The 22,089-nt window shown below is 42.2% G+C and overlaps 1 pseudogene; it reads right to left on the bottom strand.

Moving 5' to 3' along the window:
- LOC114304205 (putative amino acid permease 7) overlaps positions 1 to 22,089 on the bottom strand; it is a 42,507-nt pseudogene that overhangs the window by 16,687 nt on the left and 3,731 nt on the right.

A 22,089-nucleotide genomic window follows, 5' to 3' on the forward strand; every position in this document is an offset into this window, starting at 1 on the left:
TCATGTCGGACACGGTATTATATGAACACACATCCTAATAGGTCCAATATTGTTTAAAAATTTCTAGACTCTAACACGCTTCAGACACTTGAAAAACAAGTATTTATCGTCTAGAAACATATGAAACACATTAGAAGTTTGAATAAAAATAAAACTTAAAAAAATATTGTAGATTTCTATATATTCTACTCCTTTACTTTAAAAATATACATTTTCAGTTGGGATAAAGCCATAAACATAGTTAGTGCTCGCGTGCTCGCGCGCACGCGTGTGTGTGTGTGTGTGTGCCAGAGAGAGAGAGAGAGAGAGAGAGAGAGAGAGAGAGAGAATTAATTACAAGAGAGCGGAGTTTTCAATTGATCTATTTGTTTTGATGCAAGGAACACACCTAGAAGATTGAAAGCTTCAATTTACTTGAGCATATGATCCCCATAATTATAAAAGAAGACTAGGAAAGAATGTTTAGTAGATAAGGAATCCTTACAACTAGTCACAGTGCTCAACTACTCTATTAGTAGACTACGTATTTTGTTTTCTTCTCCTCATATGACTAGACACAGGAGGAAGAATTAAAACCATAAGCTATTGAGCAAAGAACTCAAAATTGACTCCTTGCTCTTGTTTAACGAAGACTTTTTAATTATGAGCCCATTATAGAAACCATTTTTGAGAAAGGGTAATGAACAAACAAACTCTATGGAGTCTTATCACTGCCATGGCCAAGATTAAAAGTTTAGTCACTTAATGAAGATTTCAATTTCTGAACAACGGAAGGAATTTAATGGTTTACAAACAAAGAACCTAAGGGGCACCCAACTACAAATCTTTCATGCCTTCATGGTTTCAATTTTAGGCAAGTGTGTTTCTTGCTTTCCAAATGACACAAATCTCCAACCATACGTGGAGCTAACCATCCTCACCACATGGTAGTTCTTTACCTACATCCTAATTATGGGATGAGAATCATATGTTTTTGGTTGGGATATCCAAAAGAAATTGTAATTGGACTTTGCACAAATCGCCCAATAGAACTATGATTTGTTTTATACACTAGTGTATCATGGTGTTTCCTAATCTTCATACACTAAGCTACCTTTTTTTGATAGATCTTCTAGTTGGACAGAAACTTGTAAACCCATTGATTGGGGTGTTGCCACAATAGTGACCAATCGACAGACAATCATGCTAAAAAAAGGGTTCAATTCAAAGCATAAGCATACATACACGAGGTACGAGAAAGAAATAATCACTTACAAAAAATTAGATAGACACTTTCAAACTTTCACATAAATAATTTTATAAAATTAAGCAATAACAACCAGATGGCCATGATACATAATACATAATACAAGACGTGTGAGCTATCTACATTCACATTCTCTAGGGTTTTACTCAAATTCAAGCACATTCTGAGAAATGCATTCCAGAAAATAAGGTTCCATGATTTCAACCCATACCCATAACAAGATACTATGCAAACAACTACCAAGCCAGCTTAATCTTATCCTTATTATTATAGAATATAAGAACACATCTGCAAGCTCTGAAGACTGTTATGAATGAATGTTCTTGCTCTCTCCCATAGTTCTAGTCTAGTTATGAGGCTTCAAATTATTTTGAAACAAGAAAACAAACAAAAAACAACACTACAAGTCTACAATATTTAACCCTATTTTCTGACATGACTTTTGAAGTAAAGAAAGCTTCAATTAAAAATAGAAAACTCACCCCTTTTGACAAGTAGATTTTTCTTTGCCATCTCTGTGTGCAAAACAGACTTTGATTCTGCATCAAACACCATCTCCTAAACCAGAAAACCAAACCCAGTAATAATTTAGTACAATAGAGATAGATTAATCAAAACAAATAATATAGGTAAAGATTGTGAAGATGAGAACCTGAAGGGCATCTTTGGCAGCAAAGGCAAAAGGAGGAGTAGTGAAGAAAGCGAAACCCATAGGATGTTCACCTTTGCAGTTAACTTGCGAAGCCTCATAACCAGGTAACTATCTGATAAGGTTCTGGAGTTCTCTCTCATTCACGTCCTTGGGGAGGCCCGATATGAAGATTGTTCAAACCTAGAAATCATCTAATGGATCTACTAATGATTTGAAAATGAATCGATCAAATTGATGAGATGAAATTGAAAATGTACCTCATCGTTGGAGAGGCGATTAGGGTTTTCCATGGACATGGAATGGTGGTGATGAGGAGGAGCAGCCACGAGAGTAGGAGGAGGTGGAGGAATAGCCGCTGGTGGCCATTGTAGATGGTAAGGGTGGATTTTTTATAGGGCTTTTTTTTTTTTTTTTGGAGGGGAAGGGAAGAGGGAAAAATGAGCGCGAAAGGAAAAATAAAGCTGAGCACTCAGATTGCTTTTTTTTTCTACGACTCCATGTTTTAACATCACAAATGAAAATTTAAACAATAAAACGCGTCGTTTAACTAAATTTTTTATTTGTTTCTATTTTTTTTTTAATTTTTTGTTTGCAACGGCACTTATTACCGTCTTAAAAAACATTCTTATTTGCGATGGTAGTTCATGTCGTTGCAAAAAACTCACTTTTTGCGATGGTAAGTAGTGCCATCGCAAATACTTCCGTGTTATATGCCCCCTTTTCTTATAGTACACCATATGATTCGTTCTTCCCATTGAACCTAGTTACAGGATCTCTGGTCCCTAGGTTGGGTATCCTCACACATCGTTTATGATTTTATAGGCTTCAAACCCATCCCCCTCGATGTACTCCAGACCCTATCTCTCGCCAAGGCCTTGGTTAACAGATCCACAAGATTATCACAAAATCTTACATAATTCACAGTTATGATGCCATTACTCAAATAGGATCTCACATTACTGTGTTTCCTTTGAATAGGTCTGGATTTACCATTATAAAAAATGGTTGTTCACTCTACCAATAGCAGTAGTGCTATCACAACGAATTAACACATGAGGAATTGATTTTTTCCAAAAAGGGATTTCATGTAACAAATCCCTCAACCAATTCACTTCCTTACATACTATAGCTAACGCTGTAAGTTCAGCTTCCATAGTAGAATTAGCAATTATAGTCGGTTTTTTAGACTTCCAACATATAGCACCACCACCCAAGATAAAAATAATACCCGAGGTAGAGAAAGAATCACCTGACAAAGTGTTCCAATCGGCATCACTATATCCCTCAAGTACCGCAGGATACTTGTTATAAAACAAACCATAATTTTTCGTACCAGATAAATATCTTATAATTCTTCCCATGGCTAGCCAATGATCTCGACTTGGCTTGCTAGTAAACCTGCTAACTACTCCAACAGCATATGCAATGTCAGGTCCAGTACAGTCAGTAGCATATCTCAAACTACCAATCATGCTAGCATATTCCTTTTGATTAATCACTTCTTTTTCATTTGTTACAAGAGATAAATCTATGCTTGCATCAAAAGGAGTAGCAACTTGTTTACAGTCTAGAAAGTTATATTTCTTTTAAGTTTTCTCAACATAATGTGATTGATCAAGAAAAATGTCATCATTAGTCTTGGTAATTTTAATTCCCAAAATAAAATTGGCATCATCAAGATCTTTCGTATCAAAGTGGCTATTAAGCATATTTTTAGTCTCATTTATAATATGCAAATTAGAGCCAAAGATAAGTTGATCATCCACATATAAGCTAATAATCACATGTGCATTCTCACAAGTTTTATAATATATGCATTTATCACATTCATTAGTCTTATAGCCATTCTCAAGCATGCATGAATTAAATTTCTCATGCCACTGTTTAGGAGTTTGTTTTAAACCATAAAGGGATTTAGTTAGCTTACACACCTTGCTTTCTTGGCCAGGCTCCACAAAGCCTTCGGGTTGGTCCATGTAAATCTTCTCATCTAGATCTCCATTTAAAAATGTTGTTTTCATATCCATTTGATGAATTTTTAAATCATGAATTGCAGCCACTGCTATCAACGGTCTAATGAATGTGACTCTAGTAACCGGAGAAAAAGTATCAAAGAAATCAAGATCAACTTGTTGCTTAAAACTTTTAGCGACAAGCCTCGCTTTATATTTATCTATAGTACCATCCGGTTTAAGTTTTTTACGAAGGACCCATTTACACCCAATAGTTTTACAACCTGGAGGTAAATCCACTAGTTTCCATGTTTTATTTGAAAATAGTGAATCTATCTCATCATTTACAGCCTCTCTCCAGAAATAGCATCAGGTGATGATAAAGCTTCTTGCACCGTAAAAGGAATTTCTTCCACATTGTAAAGATAATAGTCAGGGCCAAAATATTTTTCAACTCTAGCTCGTTTACTCCTCCTTGGTTGGATTTGAGAATTTCTCTTGTTTTTGAAAATCTTGAGATGGAGTAGAAGAGCTAGGCATGGATAAAATATTTTCAGAAATTATTTGACCCCCACTATTTCTAGATTTGAAAGGAAATTTATTTTCATGAAAAATAGCATCACCTGATTCAAAAATAATATTATTTTCTATATCAAAAAATCTATAAGTTGTACTATGCAACGCATACCCAAGAAAAGCACAGGTGGTAACTCGTTCACCCAATTTAGGTCGTTTAGGATCTGCAAGCCTCACAAAAGCTAAACAACCCCAAACCCTCAAATAACTTAAATTTGGTTTATGCTCCCGCCACAACTCATAAGGTACAATTATAGTCTTTTTGTTTGGCACTCTATTTATCACATGGCAAGCCGTCAAAATAGCCTCGACCCAAAGATTTGAGGGAGCACCTGAATCAATAAGCATAGCATTCGTCAAATCAATTAACGTTCTAATTTTTTCTTTCAGCTATGCCATTAGATGAAGGTGAATATGGTGGAGTAGTCTCATGAATAATTCCCAATGACTGAACAAAAGAGTTGAATCCAAGAGATTCACATTCCCGGCCTCTATCACTTCTAATTCTCTTAATCTTTTTACCGAATTGATTTCCACTTCAAGAAGGAATTCTTTAAATTTCTCAAAAACATCACTTTTATTTTTAATAAATATACGTTTGTGTATTTTGAAAAAGCATCAATAAAAGTGATAAAATATCGGTTATCACCCCGCGTAAATATTCCTTTAAATTCACACAAATCAGTATGAAATAATTCTAGCAATTCAATATTTTTTTCAACATTTTTATGAGGCCTCTTAGTAATTTTCGCTTTACTGCAAACTTCACATTTCTCAAAATTTTTTATTACTTTAGGAATTAATCCTAAACTACTCATGATTCCCACATATTTACTGTTAATATGACACAAGCGAACATGCCAAACAATTAATAGAAGACAAAGTGTAAGTAGTGTCATAGTAATCATAAAATTGATCAACAAGGCAATTTAAGAGATAAAAGCGACATTCATACTCATCTATATTATAGAAAGCCACTTTTGCTTCATGTGCCTCGTAGTCTTCATCATTCATCTCCTCGGTTGAAATTTTGTTTGGGTTCTTCTCGGTAAGAACATATGCAACTTTCAAAAGGCTGAGATAAAAAAGAACTTTTCATTTCCACCTCTTAAAATGAACTCCCTTAAACTTGAAAGGCTTGTTGAGATCTCCAATTCTATCATTGGTTTTTTCTGGTACTTGATCCATGGTTGATCCCCTTAAAATTGTTGGTGAAAATACTAGAAAAAATTATATTTTATTGATAAATAATGCAAAGAAAATGAGATACAAATAGATCAAGCTGAGGCACGGATATCTCGTTTTCTTTAAGGAGATCAAGCCCACTATGGTAGGAAGAACCCAAATACCAATGCAACAGTCACAAAACTATGACTTGTCCCTTCCAGGATACAACAGCCCGACTACTTGTCGTATGGTTCAAGCCAATTCTACACAAGATGGTGACCCCAAAGTTCCACCAAGAAAAACACCCTTCTTTGCTAGTAATCTCTCTTGTATAGAAAATAGTTAGTGTATTGGTGTAGAAAAAAGTAGATGAGAGGAGCTATATATAAACCACTAGGACTTTACAAAATACATCAAAACATAATAATGACCATGAACCTAGAGAAAAGGGAGAGTGTATCCAAATATTAACTCACCATCAAGTTCATGAATTCTAATTAATCTCTATTCATGAACAAGACAAATGGTTACCAAAACAGTGAATCTCCATTCATGAACAAGATGAGATTCATGATCAAAACACAAGAAGATTCATGAACAAAGCATATAAATAAATAAATAAAAGATATTAAAATGGTCCAACAGCATATGTAGACTGTCTTCATATTCACATGGAGCATTGTTCCATTCCTTGTGATAACAGTCTGATTTTTGAATTGCTCTACAACAACTAATTAACTAATAAGTACAGATTACTGAAAAGGAAATATTAACTACTTGAAAGTTGCAGAATAGAAATAAACCAAAAAGAAAAGATGTTAGAGGGATATGAAGATTTTTGTACAACAGTATACTGTTAATGTGGTGGGAGGGTCAAGGAAAAGAGTGAGGCTGTTTGGCAAAACTTATTTGTAGCTTAAAAAAAATCTCAAACCCAACTTCAAAAAAGTTAATTTTTGGAACTTTTTTTGAGGTTTTTTAGCTGAAAAATAAAATAAGTTGCAAAAATTTTACCGAACATCCTTAAATTTTCTAAGTACTCCTGGTTAAGCATGGAATTGTGAAATCCAAACTAATAAGTTGCAAATTAGTTTTTCCAAACGGTCCTGCTGAAGACAAAGACCACTCCCAGGATTTCCTTTTGAACTCAGGGTGAAAGATTGGAAATATTTCTTCCCACCTCCTGGCCTCTCTCATCCAGTTATACTTGGATAACCTAAAGATAATTTTCACTAACCAAATGAATTTCACAGAGAAGCTTTTACCATAAAATCTTTTGGAAAGGGAAAATTGTTTTTATTTTAGCTACATAGGTGACAATTTAATGGAGACATTTTCAGTCATCGTAGTTTCTTATACTAAAAAGTCAATTCAGATTCCCATGCCATATTGTTGGAAAAACATTAGTTCCTCTAGCTATGGCTTTCTCTTCTCTTCTTTCTAGTCATTTATACAAAAATCTGAATCATATTCCATAATGCAAAAGAAATCCAATGATTATAGCATTTTTTAATGCTTCTATATAGAAAAGTGATTAAAGAAAGAAGAAAGAGATATTATTGCAATAATGATGCATAACCAGCCCTCATTCAAGTAGGACTTCACAGCTGCGGTATAGGATGGATTTCTAGCAGGAACAAATTGTGGATCAGGAGATCTATAGCAATCACAAAGAAGATATGAAACAACTACAGCAATCACTCCAAAGACCATTATGCACAAAGGACCTGCAATCTAGCCAAGCTGAGCCCACACTCCAGGCTAGTGATAGCACTCCAGATCCTATTACCCCTGTTATTACAAAACCCAAAATATAATTAAATTGGTTGTTTATCCTGTCACCATTGGATTCAATTCCTCATAAACATTCAATTGGATATGCATTCATATATATAGCGATCCCGGGTTTACCCTTGTTGTACAGTGATCCGGACAAGTGTCCGTGGATGTTGGTAGTTGTTTATTATCTTGTTTGCATCCTCTTTACTTTGTTTATTGAGTTATAGGATGTGTCGGGCAGGTTTGTTTCAGGTTGGTTGTGTTTGGGAGCCTAGTGTTGCTTCCCAGATTTTTGGACCTTCGCTCGAGCGAGGAGTTGGTCGCTCGAGCGAGAGTTGAGTTTGTGTCAGGTGGGTCGAGCCAGAGTGGCTTCGCTCGAGCGAGTGATGGCGTCTGGTTCTGGACCTGAGAGTTGTGTTTCTTGGCTCAAGCGAGCTTTTCTTGGCTCGAGCGGTCTGGTTTGTTCTTCGCTCGAGCGAGAGGTTTGTCGCTCGAGCGTGCTTCTGGTTGCAGACCTGAGGGTTTGAGTTGTTGGCTCGAGCGAGCATTCTTTCGCTCGAGCGCACTTTTGAGCTTTTGGCTCGAGCAAGAGTTCCTTGGCTCGAGCGAGAGTTTCTGTGTCTGGTCGCTCGAGCGACCAAGTCTTCGCTCGAGCGAGCGTGTTTTATATCAGCGGACAGTAGCGATTTTGAACTTCACTTTTTCACTTTGTTTTTTGATCAAACCCTAGATTCGAGACCCTCTCTCTCTAAACTTACACTCTCTCTAAGAATTGATCTCCCTAGAGTGCGAATCTAGCCTAGGGCCTTTGTTAAAAAGATAGAGGGCGTTGAGAGCTTTGTTTTAATCTGAAAAAGTTTGGATTTGGAGCACGTTGATCTTCGAGTCTTCATCTCCTTTTTGGCTCAAACTTCGAGGTAGGGATATCCTACTCCTCTCTATGGATTTTGTCTTTAAATTTTAGTATTTTGAGATATTGGGGTTGGTTTGGTAATTTGGTAAAAGTTTGGGGCTTTTGTGCAATTTTACAAAAGTTGGGGTTTTATTCATAATAAACCTAGATGCATGATTGGAGTAGAGAAATGGAATAAATGTTGAATCATTGATGAAAATGGGACCTAAGGGTTGAAATGGTAATTATGGATAACAACCTAATTACATTGTTTAATTAATTGGGATAATTAATTGTGAGAAATGAAGAAATGAAATGTTGATTGAATATCCATTGTGCATTTATTTTCTGTTTAGAAATAACTTCTTTGGGCTATCGGTGGAGGATAGTCGTGATTGTTGTAGACAATGCATGATGATTAGGCAAACGGAAACTAATCAATGGAATGTGTCATGGAATTTGACGGTTGATAGAATACATTAACTGTATGTATTGAGTGATTGTATATAGAACCAATGTGTTTGTATACGTTATGTGTAGAGGAGGAGATGGGGGATGTACTCCGCGGTTTAGGGGAAGATAGGGGATGTACCTCTAAACCGGATAGTGTTGGGAGAAGATAGGGGATGAACTCCGTAGATACAGCTCATATGCTTGTCTAGAGAAGTGTGGATATAGCTTATATGCTTATCTGTGGATATTGTTGATATACATATCTGTTGTAGAATGTGGATATAGCTTATTTGCTTATCTGTGAATGTGGATATTGTTGTTATACATATCTGTTGAGAATGTGGCTAGTGCTTATATGCCTATCCGTTGAAAAGGGGAAAATGAAAAGTAATTTGGACTCATTAGTCGTATGACATAAATATGTGATTTATGTGAATGTATCTGTGTTGGCCATCTATCAATTGCTAATATTTTAGTCATTGTTCATGGTTGGTTTAGTGTACTTCTACTGGGCTGTGGCTCACCCTATATAGGAATATCATTTTCAGGTACAGGTAGCATGCCACCTCCAAGGACGTAGCTTGGGAGGCTAGAGGCAAGCGGACTTTTGTTGATTTACTTTTGATGTATTACATGTAAACTCAAGCCAAGGGCTTAACGTGTATGAGTTAGTACTCTTTTCTTGTAACCAAGTGTTAACTTGGAAAGCTGTAAGCCCGTAGGGCATTTTTCTTTTGTTGTTAACATGTAATACTTATGTAATATAACTCGGATAAATGGAAGAATGTGGAACTTTTGCATCTCAATGCATGTCTTATTTGATGGGTTTAATGTTATTATTTTGAGGGCGTTACAACTTGGTATCAGAACGTACCGGGTTCGAATACTTTGGGTACGTGGGAAGTGATTAGGATCACAATGGGTTTGTCTCGCTTGATAGAGACTTAGATGTAGTATCATATGCTATGTGATTGATTGATAACATGCTTATGTGACTATGTGGGTATGGGATTTAATTTCTAGGATGTTGATTGGATCCTTGGGTTTCTGGGAGTCTTGTTGGAAAAGCACTTGATCAATGCTATTTCTAACCGGAACTCTAGTAACGCCTCGGGACTATCATTATCCGGAAATGAAATTCGTAAGTGCTTATGTGTTTATGTGCTTACGTGGAGTGAATTACAGTTGTCCATGCATTAGGACGTGAGTGTTCAGTTTCGGCACATTTGTGAATGTGCTAATGTTCTGTGTTACCTTTATTAGGATGTCAGGACGAGGACGAGGTGCTAGGCGTGGTAGGCCTGCGAGGCAGGAAGCACCGTTACCGGGTGAGATTCCGGCAGTGCAGGAGGGGTTGGCCAGGCCAATGTGGCTGAGCCAGTGGGTCAGCAGGCCATGGGTGCCTTAGCCAGAGAGATAGCAGGAGCTTTGGGTATTCTTAGAGCTGGGAATCAGGCAGCTGAGGCAGGGCCTTCCTTCTTGAAGAGGGAGTTTTTCCGGTCTAATCCGGATGAGTTTATCGGGGATCCGAAGGAGCCACTGAAGGCTGATGAGTGGCTAGAGCAAATGAGTAAGACGTTCGAGATGCTTGGCATCGAGGACGGAGCACTGAAAGTGACCTTGGAATCCTTCCAGCTGAAGGGAGATGCGGGTCAATGGTGGAAGTACGAGAAGGCTCGTGTTGGTGGTACTTGGGAGGCGTTTGTGAATGCTTTTCAGGAGAGGTTTTTGTCTGCAGCAGCTAGGGAGAAGCTGAGGGATCAGTTTAGCCAGCTTAATCAGCAGGGCTTGTCAGTGGCCGAGTTTGAGGCTACTTTTACCAGTCTGTCCAGGTTTGCACCTGAACTAGTGGCGTCTGAGGAACGCCGTTGCTTTGAGTTTTAGCAGAAGTTGAGGCGGGGCCTTAAGTTGAGAGTTGGTGGGTCTTATATCCGAGAGTATAGACACCTAGTGGACGCTGCAGCTCATATGGAGCTCATGATGCAGGAGGAGGATGAGGGGCAGAGAGGCTCCAAGAGGAGCCAAGATGGCCAGGGTGATGGCAGGAGGCAGAGGGGTTCTAACCCTCAGCAGTCGCAGGGTGGTGTTGCTAGATCGACCTTCCCAGTGCCGAGTGCAGGCTCCGGGAGAGGTGGTCAGGGGGATTTCACCTGTTACAAGTGTGGCCAGTTGGGTCACAAGGTTTCTGTTTGCCCGCAGAAGGGTGGGGGTCAGAGAGCTGCTTCTTCTTCAGCTAGACCGCAGAGTCAGAGTTTGGGCAGGGGGCAGCCCTTGTTTTGTTATCAGTGTGGACAGCCTGGGCACCTGAAGAGGTTTTGCCCGCAGTTGAGTGCCACTTCGGGAGCGTCTGGTTCCAGGCAGACGCAGGGTTTTTAGCCAGCTCAGTCTGTGCAGGCCTCGAGGGCCAATCCGGGAGCTTCGTCATCCCAGTCTGTGCAGCAGTCTTTTGCTCCGAGAGGTGAGCAGGTAGACCAGGGGCCTACGGGGCGTGTGTATGCTGTTACCGCGCAGGATTTAGTACCGGCTCCATCGGTAGTGAGAGGTACTTTTCTGTTTTGCAACTCGGTTGCTAATGTGTTGATAGACACGGGTGCATCTCATTCTTTTGTATCTGCTGCATTTGCATCTGTTTTGGAATTGGAGTTGGCACAGTTAGCATCTTCTATTTGTGTGGTATCGCCTTTGGGTGGTGAGTTGATTCTGAAACAGGGTGTTAGAGGATGCGATATAGAGGTCGCCGACTATAGGCTTCCTTTTCCGTTTGCTGTCATGCCCATGAAGGGTTTTGATGTTATTTTGGGTATGGACTGGCTATCGTCATACCGGGCTGTTATCGATTGCTACCGCCAGAGGGTCACGTTATGTACCTTGAGCGGGGAGTGGTTCCATTTCTTGGGAGACCGGGTTGGTAGTGTTTTGCCCCGGGGTATGATTTGCGAGGGCGAAGTGAGCTTAGTAGTCTACTTGCCAGCTTTGAGAGTGGTGAGAGTGGTGAGACCCAGCTTGTGTTGCCGAGGGTGGTTTGTGAGTATTCGGATGTCTTTCCCGAAGATCTTGTTAGTTTGCCACCTCACCGAGAGATAGAGTTCTCTATTGATTTAGTGCCTGGTACGGCGCCGATTTCTATGGCACCTTACCGTTTTGCTCCAGCAGAGTTGGTTGAGTTGAAAGTTCAGCTCCAGGAATTGCTAGATAAGGGCTTTGTTCGCCCTAGTGTTTCGCCGTGGGGAGCACCGGCCCTCTTTGTTAAAAAGAAAGATGGTGCCTTGAGATTGTGTATTGACTACCGGAAGTTGAATCGGGCTACGGTTAAGAATAAGTACCCTATGCCCCGTATAGATGACCTGTTTGACCAGTTGAAGGGTTCCCGTTGTTTCTCTAAGATAGACTTGAGATCGGGTTACCACCAGTTGAGGGTCAGGGAAGAGGATATTCCGAAGACGGCATTCCGTACGCGGTATGGCCATTACGAGTTTCTGGTGGTGCCATTTGGGCTTACCAATGCACCGGCAGTCTTTATGGACTTGATGAACCGGATTTTCCTGGAGTTCTTAGACCGATTTGTGGTCGTCTTCGTGGACGACATCCTTATCTATTCGCCTTCTGAGGAGGAGCACGAGGAACACTTGAGAGTGGTGCTTGAGTTGCTTAGAGCCCATAGGCTGTATGCCAAGTTTGGGAAGTGTGAGTTCTGGCTGAGGGAAGTCAAATTCTTAGGCCACGTGGTATCCGGGGAAGGGGTGTCTGTTGATACATCCAAGGTTGAGGCAGTGCAAGATTGGGCACAGCCTAAGAGTGTGTTTGAGATCCGCAGTTTTCTGGGATTCGCTGGGTATTACCGTCGGTTTGTGAAAGATTTCTCCAGGCTAGCGTCACCGTTGACTAGACTGACTCAGAAGGGAGTCAAGTTTGTGTGGAGTGAGACTTGTGAAAAGTCGTTCCAAGAGCTGAAAGTTAGATTGACCACCGCTCCGGTGTTGATTATTCCGGAGAGAGGGTTGGGTTATGCGGTTTATTGTGATGCCTCACGAGAGGGTTTGGGTTGTGTGTTGATGCAAGAAGGGAAAGTGGTAGCTTATGGCTCACGTCAGTTGAAAATACACGAGAAGAATTACCCCACACACGACCTAGAGTTAGCAGCAGTGATCTTTGCCTTGAAAATCTGGAGGCACTACCTTTATGGTGAGAGGTTCGAGGTATTCTCGGATCATAAGAGTTTAAAGTATCTGTTTACCCAGAGAGACTTGAATTTGAGGCAGAGGAGATGGATGGAGTTCATCGAGGATTATGATTTTGAGTTGCACTATCATCCGGGAAAGGCCAATGTTGTGGCCGATGCCCTTAGTAGGAAGACCATTGGTGATGTAGCTAGTATAGCCATCCGGGAATGGGAGATGTTGGGAGCACTTGGCGAGTTTGATTTGCTACTGGGCGAATCTGTTGAGGCTGCGGCCTTGTTTTCTGTTGTTGCGCAGCCTACACTTGTGATTAGAGTGTTAGAGGCACAGAGAGGTGACCTTGAGGTAGAATCCCTCCGAAAGAAGATCTCCAGTGGGAAAGTTGAGAAGGGTTTGACGGTGTATCCCGACCAGAGTGTGAGATACCGAGACCGTTTGTTTGTACCGGAGTCTTTCCGAGAGGAGGTACTCCGAGAGTTTCATCATTCGCGCTTTGCGGTGCATCCGGGAGGTACTAAGATGTATCAGGATTTGGGTCGCCAGTTTTGGTGGCGGGGTATGAGGAGAGATGTGGCAGTTTTCGTATCGAAGTGCCTTACTTGCCAGCAAGTGAAGGCCGAGCATCAGAGGCCAGCGGGTTTGTTGTAACCCTTGCCTATTGCCGAGTGGAAGTGGGAGCATGTCACTATAGACTTCGTTGTAGGTCTTCCGAGGACTCAGCGGGGTAGTGATGCTATTTGGGTGGTTGTAGATCGGTTGACTAAGTCGGCGCACTTCATTCCTATGCGCGTGAGAGATTCGGTAGATCATCTTGCTGATTTGTATGTTCGGGACGTAGTGAGATTGCATGGGGTCCCAGTGAGGATCGTCTCAGATAGAGATCCTCGTTTTACTGCTAGGTTGTGGCAGTGTAACGCCCTCAAAACAATAACATTAAACCCATCAAATAAGACATGCATTTACATATAAACTAACCACATTCCTTTATTCCTTAGAGTTCCATTACATAAGTATTACATGTTAACATCATAACAAAATGCCCTACGGGCTTACAGCTTCCCAAGTTAACACTTGGTTACAACAAAAGAGTACTAACTCGTTTACACATAAAGCCCTTGGCTTGAAGTTACATGTAATACATCAAAAGTAAAACGACAAAACATGTCCGCCTCTAGCCTCCCAAGCTATGTCCTTGGAGGTGGCATGCTTCCTGCACCTGAAAATGATATTCCCATATAGGGTGAGCCACAGCCCAGCAGAAATACACTAAACCAACCATGAACAATGACTAAAATATTAGCAATTGATAGATGGCCAACACTGATACAATCACATAAATCACATATTTATGTCAAACGACTTACAAGTCCCAATTACTTTTCATTTTCCCCTTTTTCAACAGATAGGCATATAAGCACTACCCACATGCTCAACAGATATGTATAACAACAATATCCACATTCTCAGATAAGCAAATAAGCTATATCCACATTCTATAACAGATATGTATAACAACAATGTCCACAGATAAGCATAAAAGCTATATCCACACATCACAAAGATAAGCATATAAGCTCTATCTTCACTTCTTTAGACAAGCATATGAGCTGTATCTACGGAGTTCATCTCCTATCTCCTCCCAACACTAACCGGTTTAGAGGTACATCCCCTATCTTCCCCTAAACCGCGGAGTACATCCCCTATCTCCTCCTCTACACAAAACGTATATAAACACATTGGTTCTATATACAATCACCCAATACATACAATTAATGTATTCTATCAACCGTCAAGTTCCATGACACAATTCATTGATTAGTTTCAGCTTGCCTAATCATCATGCATTGTCTACAACAATCACGACTATCCTCCACCGATAGCCCAAAGCAGTTATTTCTAAACAGAAAATAAATGCACAATGGATATTCAATCAACATTTCATTTCTTCATTCTTCTCAATTAATTATCCCAATTAATTAAACAATGTAATTAGGTCAATTCCCATAATTAACATTTCAATCCTTAGGTCCCATTTTCATCAATGATTCAACAATCATTCCATTTCTCTATGCCAAACATGCATCTAGGTTTATTATGAATAAAACCCCAACTTTTGTAAAATTGCACAAAAGCCCTGAACTTTCACAAAATTACTAAACCAAGCCCAACATCTCAAAATACCAAAATTTAAAGACAAAATCCATAGAGAGGAGTAGGATATCCCTACCTTGAAGTTTAAGCCACAAAGGAGATGAAGACTCGAAGATCAACGTGCTCCAAATCCAAACTTTTTCAGATTAAATCGAAGCTCTCAACACCCACTATCTTTTTAACAAAGGCCCTAGGCTAGATTCACACTCTAGGGAGATCAAATCTTAGAGAGAGTGCAAGTTTAGAGAGAGAGGGTGTCGGATTTAGGGTTAGATCAAGGAAAAGAAGTGAAAAAGTGATGTTTTAGACGCTGCTGTCCACTGATATAAAACATGCTCGCTCGAGCGAAGGCTTGGTCGCTCGAGCGACCAGACACAGAAAACTCTCGCTCGAGCCAAGCAGTTCTCGATCGAGCGAAGAAAAATCCAGACCGCTCGAGCGAAGGAAGCTCGCTTGAGCCAAGAAAGACAGCTCTCAGGTCCAGAACCAGGTGCAACCGCTCGCTCGAGCGAGCCACTCTGGCTCGACCCACCATACTCGAACCCCACTCTCGCTCGAGCGACCAACTACTCGCTCGAGCGAAGGTCCAAAATTCTGGGCAGCAACACTAGGCTCCCAAACCCAACCAACCTGTAACAAACCTGCCTAACACATCCTATAACTCAAATATGAAGAAAAAGGAATGTAAACACGATAATAACCAACTACCAACATCCACGGACACATGTCCGGATCACCGTACAACAAGGGTAAACCCGGGATCGCTATAACCTCCCCCCCTTAAAGAATTTCGCCCCCGAAATTAAGCACAAGTTTTCAAAAACAAGTTTTCCTTCATTTTAAACAATGTTACACTTTAACATTCAACAATTCGACCCATTACCGGTTATCCCATCCCTTTAACAAGAGACATATCGCAATATGTAAACAACATATGTATTTTCAACATGCATCAACATTATGCACCATCTTTGCAATTTCAACAATAAAATCAACATATATAATGTTACATTCAACTTCCAAATGAGGCAAGTTCCCAAAACATACTTCCAATAACCAAAACATTTTCAATGTTTCACAACTTAAGACATATATAAAAGCTCTTAAGTTCAACAAAATGTAAAATTTAAATAGAAGATTACATATCAACAAACAAGTCCGGATATTTCTCACGGACTCCCAACTCACGTTCCCAAGTGGCTTCCTCCACTCCGTGATGTTTCCACAAGACTTTCACCAAAGGAATGGTCTTGCCACGCAGGACTTGATCCCGCCTATCCAAGACCCGAACCGGTCTCTCCTCATACGAGGCATCCTTATCTACCTCTAAATCAGTCCAATCCAACACATGTGATGGATCTGGCTCATACTTCCGAAGCATACTCACATGAAACACGTCATGCACTCCGGATAACTGCGGCGGTAAGGCTAACCGATAAGCAACCTCACCTATCCTCTCAAGAATCTCAAAAGGCCCAATAAACCGAGGGGATAACTTCCCACTCTTCCCAAACCTCATCAGACCTCGCCTAGGTGATATCTTCAGAAAGACATGATCACCTACCTCAAACGCCAAAGGTCTCCTCCTACGGTCGGCATAACTCTTTTGTCGACTCTGGGCTGTAACAAGCCTCCTACGGATAAGCTCAACTTTCTTCGTCGTCTCCCTGACCAACTCCGGACCCAACAAAGGTGCATCATCCACCTCGGCCCAACACACTGGAGACCTACACGGTCGGCCATACAAGGCCTCAAACGGTGCCATACCGATGCTAGACTGAAAACTGTTGTTGTAGGCAAACTCTACCAAAGGTAAGTGCCTCTCCCACGTCCCACTGAAATCAAGGACACAACCCCGAAGCATATCCTCGAGGATCTGGATAGTACGCTCGGACTGCCCGTCAGTCTGAGGATGATAAGCCGTACTAAAGGTCAACTTAGTGCCCAAGGCACTCTGCAAACTCTGCCACAACCTAGCAGTAAAACGAGGATCTCTATCTGAGATGATCGTCACTGGGACCCCGTGCAATCTCACTACGTCCCGAATATACAAGTCGGCAAGATGATCTACCGAATCTTTCACGCGCATAGGAATAAAGTGCGCCGACTTAGTCAACCGGTCTACAACCACCCAAATAGCATCACTACCCCGCTGAGTCCTCGGAAGACCTACAACGAAGTCCATAGTGACATGCTCCCACTTCCACTCGGCAATAGGCAAGGGTTGCAATAAACCCGCTGGCCTCTGATGCTCGGCCTTCACTTGCTGGCAAGTAAGGCACTTTGATACGAAAACAGCCACATCTCTCTTCATACCCCGCCACCAAAACTGGCGACCCAAATCCTGATACATCTTAGTACCTCCCGGATGCACCGCAAGGCGCGAATGGTGAAACTCTCGGAGTACTTCCTCTCGGCAAGGCTCCGGTACAAACAAACGGTCTCGGTATCTCACACTCAGGTCGGGATACACCGTCAAACCCTTTTCAACCTTCCCACTGGAGATCTTCTCTCGGAGGGATTCTACCTCAAGGTCACCTCTCTGTGTCTCTAACACTCTAATCACAAGTGTAGGCTGCGCAACAACAGAAAACAAGGCCGCAGCCTCAACAGATTCGCCCAGTAGCAAATCAAACTCGCCAAGTGCCCCCAACATCTCCCATTCCCGGATGGCTATACAAGCTACATCACGAATGGATTTCCTACTAAGGGCATCGGCCACAACATTGGCCTTTCCCGGATGATAGTGCAACTCAAAATCATAATCCTCGATGAACTCCATCCATCTCCTCTGCCTCAAATTCAAGTCTCTCTGTGTAAACAGATACTTCAAACTCTTATGATCCGAGAATACCTCGAATCTCTCACCATAAAGGTAGTGCCTCCAGATTTTCAAGGCAAAGATCACAGCTGCTAACTCTAGGTCGTGTGTGGGGTAATTCTTCTCGTGTATTTTCAACTGACGTGAGCCATAAGCTACCACTTTTCCCTCTTGCATCAACACACAACCCAAACCCTCTCGTGAGGCATCACAATAAACCGCATAACCCAACCCTCTCTCCGGAATAATCGACACCGGAGCGGTGGTCAATCTAACTTTCAATTCTTGGAACGACTTTTCACAAGTCTCACTCCACACAAACTTGACTCCCTTCCGAGTCAGTCTAGTCAACGGTGACGGTAACCTGGAGAAATCTTTCACAAACCGACGGTAATACCCAGCTAATCCCAGAAAACTGCGGATCTCAAACACACTCTTAGGCTGTGCCCAATCTTGCACTGCCTCAACCTTGGATGTATCAACAGACACCCCTTCCCCGGATACCACGTGGCCTAAGAATTTGACTTCCCTCAGCCAGAACTCACACTTCCCAAACTTGGCATACAGCCTATGGGCTCTAAGCAACTCAAGCACCACTCTCAAGTGTTCCTCGTGCTCCTCCTCAGAAGGCGAATAGATAAGGATGTCGTCCACAAAGACGACCACAAATCGGTCTAAGAACTCCCGGAAAATCCGGTTCATCAAGTCCATAAAGACTGCCGGTGCATTGGTAAGTGCAAATGGCATCACCAGAAACTCGTAATGGCCATACCGCGTACGGAATGCCGTCTTCGGAATATCCTCTTCCCTGACCCTGAACTGGTGGTAACCCGATCTCAAGTCTATCTTAGAGAAACAACGGGAACCCTTCAACTGGTCAAACAAATCATCTATACGGGGCATAGGATACTTATTCTTAACCGTAGCCCGATTCAACTTCCGGTAGTCTATACACAATCTCAAGGCACCATCTTTCTTTTTAACAAAGAGGACCGGCGCTCCCCACGGTGAAACACTAGGGCGAACAAAGCCCTTATCGAGCAATTCCTGGAGTTGAACTTTCAACTCAACCAACTTTGCTGGAGCAAAACGGTAGGGTGCCATAGAAATCGGTACCGTGCCGGGCACCAAATCAATAGAGAACTCTATCTCTCGGTGAGGTGGCAAACTAACAAGGTCTTCGGGAAAGACATCCGAATACTCACAAACCACCCTCGGCAATACAATCTGGGTCTCATCACACTCACCACTCTCAAAGCTAGCAAGTAGACCACTAAGCTCACTTCGTCCTCGCGAATCATACCCCGGTGGCAAAACACTACCAACCCGGTCTCCCAAGAAATGGAACCACTCCCCGCTCAAGGTACATAACGTGACCCTCTGGCGGTAGCAATCGATAACAGCCCGGTATGACGATAGCCAGTCCATACCCAAAATAACATCAAAACCCTTCATGGGCATGACAACAAACGGAAAAGGAAGCCTATGGTCGGCGACCTCTATATCACAACCTCTAACACCCTGTTTCAAGATCAACTCACCACCTAAAGGCGATACCACACAAATAGGAGATGCTAACTGTGCTAACTCCAATTCCAAAACAGATGCAAATGCAGCAGATACAAAAGAATGAGATGCACCCGTGTCAATCAACACACTAGCAACCGAGTTGCAAAACAGAAAAGTACCTCTCACTACCGATGGAGCTGGTACTAAATCCTGCGCGGTAACAGCATACACACGCCCCGTAGGCCCCTGGTCTACCTGCTCACCTCTAGGAGCATACGACTGTTGCACAGACTGGGACGACGAAGCCCCCGGATTGGCCCTCGAGGCCTGCACAGACTGAGCTGGCTGAAAACTCTGCGTCTGCTTGGAACCAGACGCTCCCGAAGTGGCACTCAACTGCGGGCAAAACCTCTTCAGGTGCCCAGGCTGTCCACACTGATAACAAGACAAGGGCTGCCCCCTGCCCAAACTCTGACTCTGCGGTCTAGCTGAAGAAGAAGCAGCTCTCTGACCTCCACCCTTCTGCGGGCAAACAGAAACCTTGTGACCCAGCTGGCCACACTTGTAACAAGCAAACTCCCCCTGGTTGCCTCTCCCCGAGCCTGCACTTGGCACTGGAAAGGTCGATCTAGAAACTGATTCCTGAGACTGCTGAGGGTTATAACCCCTCTGCCTCTTGCCATCACCCTGGCCATCTTGGCTCCTCTTGGAGCCCCTCTGCTCTTCCTCCTCTTCCTGCATCATAATTTCCATATGAGCAGCGGTATCTACCAGGTGTCTATACTCTCGGATGTAAGACCTACCAACTCTCAACTTGAGGCCCCGCCTCAACTTCCGCTCAAACTCATAGCAACGGCGTTCCTCAGACGCCACCAGTTCAGGTGCAAACCTGGACAGACTGGTAAAAGTAGCCTCAAACTCGGCAACTGACAAGCCCTGCTGTTTAAGCCAGCTAAACTGATCCCTCAGCTTCTCCCTAGCTGCTGCAGACAAAAACCTCTCCTGAAAAGCATTCACAAACGCCTCCCACGTACCACCAACACGAGCCTTCTCGTACTTCCACCATTGACCCGCATCTCCCTTTAGCTGGAAGGATGCCAAGGTCACTTTCAGTGCTCCGTCCTCGATGCCAAGCATCTCGAACGTCTTACTCATTTGCTCTAGCCACTCATCCGCCTTCAGTGGCTCCTTCGGATCTCCGATAAACTCATCCGGATTAGACCGGAAAAACTCCCTCTTCAAGAAAGAAGGCCCTGCCTCAGCTGCCTGATTCCCAGCTCTAAGAATACCCAAAGCTCCTGCTATCTCTCTCGCCAAGGCACCCATAGCCTGTTGACCCGCTGGCTCGGCCACAGTGGCCTGACCAACTCCCTCCTGTACTGCAGGAACCACCTCCGGTAACGGTATTTCCTGCCTCGCAGGTCTACCACGCCTAGCACCTCTTCCTCATCCTGACATCCTAATAAAGGTAATACAGAACGTTAGCACATTCACAAATGTGCGAAAACTAAACACTCACGTCCTAATGCATGGACAACTGTAATTCACTCCATGTAAGCACGTAAACACATAAGCACTTACGAATTTCATCTCCGGATAATGATAGTCCCGAGGCGTTACTAGAGTTCCAGTTAGAAACAGCATTGATCAAGTGCTTTTCCAACAAGACTCCCAGAAACCCAAGGATCCAATCAACATCCTAGAAATCAAATTCCATACCCACATAGTCACATAAGCATGTTATCAATCAAGCACATAGCATATGATACTACATCTAAGTCTCTATCAAGCGAGACAAACCCATTGTGATCCTAATCACTTCCCACGTACCCAAAGTATTCGAACCCGGTACGCTCTGATACCAAGTTGTAACGCCATCAAAAAAATGACATTAAACCCATCAAATAAGACATTCATTGACATATGAAATAACCACATTCTTCTATTCATCAGAGTTTCATTACAAAAATATTACATGTTAACAACAAAAGCAAAATGCCCTACAGGCTTACAGCTTTCCAAGTTAACACTTGGTTACAACAAAAGAGTGCTAACTCATCTACACATTAAGCCCTCGGCTTGAATATACATGTAATACATCAAAATATAAAACGACAAAAGTATGTCCGCCTCTAGCCTCCCAAGCTATGTCCTTGGAGGTGGCATGCTACCTGTACCTGAAAATGATATTCCCATATAGGGTGAGCCACAGCCCAGTAGAAGTACACTAAACCAACCATTAACAATGACTAAAAGATTAGCAATTGATAGATGGCCAACACTGATACATTCACATAAATCACATTTTATGTCATCCGACTTATGAGTCCAAGTTACTTTTCATTTTCCCTTTTTCAACAGATATGCATATTAGCTCTATCATCATCTCAACAGATATGTATAACAACAATATCCCACATTCACAGATAAGCATATAAGCTATATCCACATTCTCAACAGATATGTATAACAACAATATCCCACATTCACAGATAAGCATATAAGCTATATCTATACTTCACAAAGATAAGCATATGAGCTCTATCTTCACTTCTCTAGACAAGCATATGAGCTGTATCTACGGAGTTCATCCCCTATCTTCTCCCAATACTATCCGGTTTAGAGGTACATCCCCCATCTTCCCCTAAACCGCGGAGTACATCCCCCATCTCCTCCTCTACACATAACGTATACAAACACATTGGTTCTATAT

This window comes from Camellia sinensis, chromosome 8 (genome assembly GCF_055761805.1).
Source record: "Camellia sinensis isolate YWXY chromosome 8, ASM5576180v1, whole genome shotgun sequence".
Taxonomy (NCBI): Eukaryota; Viridiplantae; Streptophyta; class Magnoliopsida; order Ericales; family Theaceae; genus Camellia; species Camellia sinensis.